We start from the raw sequence: 3606 nt of genomic DNA, 5'->3' as shown, positions 1-3606 counted from the left end.
AACGAAACGCAAGCAGCTCCTGTTGATCGACACGTGTCCTCTCGCCCTCCACCGCTTCGCTCAGCCGGCCTTATCTCTTCACCCCGTCTCTCCTCCACACGTTTTCATCCCCGCTCACTTCTTTCTCTTTCCCATCTCTGCTCGCGAGAAGAGGAGAGCCCCCATGGCGTACTTCAGCCACGGTGCTGCGAAAAAGGGAGCGACGGCTCCACCACGCTCCTGCATCCCACCACAAATGGAGAGACGGTGAAGTCCGCACGCCACCGCCGCGGTGTTGCATCCTCGAGGGTGCGACGCAGCGCGCACGGGGGGAGGCGCTCGCTCGTTGGTACCGCCGGCGATGCGCCGCGCTCGTCGATGACCATCTGTGCTCCAATGCAGAGCAACGCATCCATGGCCACAGCACTGCGATACAACCTGCTGATGCTGCAAGTCGCCGGCGGCGACGCTGCATTGGAGAGCTCTTGGGGCCATTGGAGCTCCACCGCGGCTGCAGTGAAGCGTCGACGGAGGGTCGGGGTTGCAATATAGCGTCACCGGAGCTGCAGTGAAGCACGCCGGAGGGTCGTCGGGGTTGCAATGGAGCGTCGCCGGGAACTGCAGTGAAGCATGCCGGAGGGTCGTCGGGGTTGCAATGGAGCGTTGCCGGAGCTGCAGTGAAGCACGCTGGAAGGTCATCGGGGTTGCAATGGAGCGTTGCCGGAGCTGGAGGGAAGCACGCCGGAGGTTCCAATGGAGCGTCGGCGGCGCCACCAGTGCTGCCATGGAAACTGCTGCGCTTGGTACAGGAAAGGAAGACGAGGTTTGTGCTGCGATCCAACTGCTGCGCTGCGTACAGGGAAGGAAGACGAGGCTGTGCTACGATCCAACGGCAACCCCCGTCAGATCGGACGGCTGGTTAGGCGGATGATTTCCCGAGGAAATCATCCGACTTATTCGTAGCAGTCGTCTTAATTATGTCGTCAAATTTAGCAGGGATGATCCCAGAGCCATTACTTTGGAGTAGGTGCACTTCTATACTTATCCGCAATTGTTTCAATGAATAAGTCTACCTAACTCCCCAAGTATTGAGGTTTGTCTACTTAACCTCTTCAAGTATAAAGCCTGGTATTCCGCCTCTTAAAAGTATTCAACACTGTCGAAATCGCCCCTAGGTGCAGTTTTGTAGGTGGTTTTTGCACATGTGCCATGTGGACTGCATGGGCAAAGCACACCTCCTAAACGACCCCAGTGAATGATTTAGACTGTATGGAATACTTCGGGGGTCAGATACCCGATTTTATAGATTAGCCTGGTATTCGACCTCTCAAAAGTATTCAAACCAATGTTTTAAATAGCGGGCTATGGCATTTAGCGGCAACCCTTGAAAACAGCTATAGCGGGGCTATAGCGGCAAATTGTACATGAAATCATTTAGCGGCAACATCCTCAAACAGCTATAGCGGAGCTATAGCGGGACTATAGCCGGCTATTTAAAACTATGATTCAAACACCATCTAAATTGCCTCCACTTGCAGTTTTGTAGGTGGTTTTTGCACATGTGCCATGTGGACCGCATGACAAAGCCACCCCAGTGGACGATTTAGACAGTATGGAATACTTGGGGGGTCAGGTACCTGATTTTATAGACTAACCTCGATGCCCTGAGGGAGTTAAATGGACTTATTCCTTATTTAAATTACCCCCCTTTTTCATTTCACAATATCGCATGCATAGAAGAATGATATTACGTACTCTCGATCATGTATTTCAACCACTTATCTCTTTTTTATCAACAAAGATGCTTCCATGTGATTAATCTGTTCAGAAGTATCAGAATAAAGAGCTTGTTCATCAATTGTAAAATATCCCTTTTATGTAAATGTTGTTGCAAGTAGATAAAACATCATAAGGGAAGTGCTTAGGATGTTTCTTACTTTTATATGAAACAACTGTTAAATAATAATAACTTTGTAGGGTTCTCTCATCAACTTGGCTGGCCCTAAGCGAGGGATTAATTATCTGGGTGATATTTTTATCGAATACGATATGAGGATCAAGACTGTTGGACCAGAAAAGCATGATCCACAACTGATCGATGGCGTATCAATACTAGGCAACATGGGCGTACGGAATCGTAGTGTGTTCACGAATCGCATCCATGGCAATTGTGGTGCAGTTGACATAACCTTTTCAAGTCTTGAAAATGCAATTGAGGCGACTGTAGAAGTTGCTATATCACAAGTGCAAAGCAGTTTCAATCTGTCTCTTGGCTGTTTTACCAGTGGGTTGAATGAAGAAATTCGGCTCTTTGATGGCGTCATTGGTGAGACGCGGAGCTTAAAAAGGTCTGTGGTTGCTGTGGTGATAGATTCTTGGATACACTTGAAGTTCAAGGTTGGTACAGAGCGATCCAGTTCCACTGAACGTGATTGTTTCTTCAATGCTGGCAACCACGGGTCTAGTGCTCGAAAGATTAAGACTGATTTTGCGTTAATCTCAGTGAAGGTGATCTGGTCGCCTTTGCCTGATGGGTTCTAGGTTTATTTCAAATTCATCACACCCTTTGGATAAACTTTGTCGAATAGTGGTGAATGTAACAAGTTGTCAGTCGAGTCGTGGGCCTGTGGCGAGCATGCATGATTTGTAATCAAACCAGTGTCCAAGTAGGTATTTGTACTCTCTGCATGTGTATTCGAAGCGGTTTGTATCCTCCACAAGTGAACAGATGATCGTTCATCTGATGATTTGATTGCTGGGATGGTCAGCTAATTCTGAAGCTTGCTGTTAAAAAAATTCTGTTGATGTCCTGGCTGGGTAAAAAGGACTGCCTTGCCTGGTTGAGAAGGGAACATTTCAGCTGAAGAAGGTGCTGATTGTGGAACAAGCTACAACTGTGAAGTTGTTTGAGATAAGCTTGTGAGGTGACTATTATTCTCCCCCCTGGTTTTGTTCCCAGCTACAAAGTAGAGATGGTGATGACTCAAGAAGTCAAGATTCGTATGTGTCCAGTACCTAGCACTTTGTTGACATGAGAAATTTTAGAAGAAAGGCACAAGCAGCCCCCGGCTAAATTGATAAAGCCCAAACTGACATGAGAGCTGAGAGGTGCTGATTTTTATCTGCATGGGCCTGTGATTTGCTTTTGTAGTTTGTATGCATGTACGTTGAAGATGAGTAGATAGTATGGTGTGGATGTCACTCTGCTATGTAAGATTTAACCATGCCTATGTGATGTACTCCATCTTTGTCAAAAAAAAAGTGATCTACTCCCTGGAGGGAGTATCTTTTTTTTTTTTTTTGAGAATTGAGTATCTGTTTATGTGGTATACATGTGCCTGGCGCGGTGGGAGCTGCCTGCAGTGGCATGTTAATGAAGAGCGATGTTCCAGACGATGGCTGACTCCGGCCAGGTGGTCAAAGATCATGGAAGCATCGCATTGACGGAATTAATGGAAGGTACATCCAGTGCTCTGTAACTTTTGTCAACAAATGAACATGATGATACCAAGTCTCTCCTGTTGGTGAACGTGATATGGGAATAATGTTCGGCACGACAAGCTGGCAGGTTCCTTGTGGTCGATGGTTAGTCTGGATCTGAAACTTGTGAAGCAACTTGAGTGTACA

At 47.3% G+C, this 3606-nt stretch overlaps 1 pseudogene; it reads left to right on the top strand.

Moving 5' to 3' along the window:
* Positions 1 to 688: 688 nt before the first annotated feature.
* Positions 689 to 2520, top strand: LOC125547137 (annotated as a pseudogene).
* Positions 2521 to 3606: the final 1086 nt, after the last annotated feature.

The sequence above is a fragment of the Triticum urartu genome, chromosome 3 (genome assembly GCF_003073215.2).
Source record: "Triticum urartu cultivar G1812 chromosome 3, Tu2.1, whole genome shotgun sequence".
In the NCBI taxonomy this organism is placed as follows: domain Eukaryota; kingdom Viridiplantae; phylum Streptophyta; class Magnoliopsida; order Poales; family Poaceae; genus Triticum; species Triticum urartu.
Note: the sequence above shows the minus strand (reverse complement) of the source record. Positions and strands in the feature narration are given on the sequence as shown.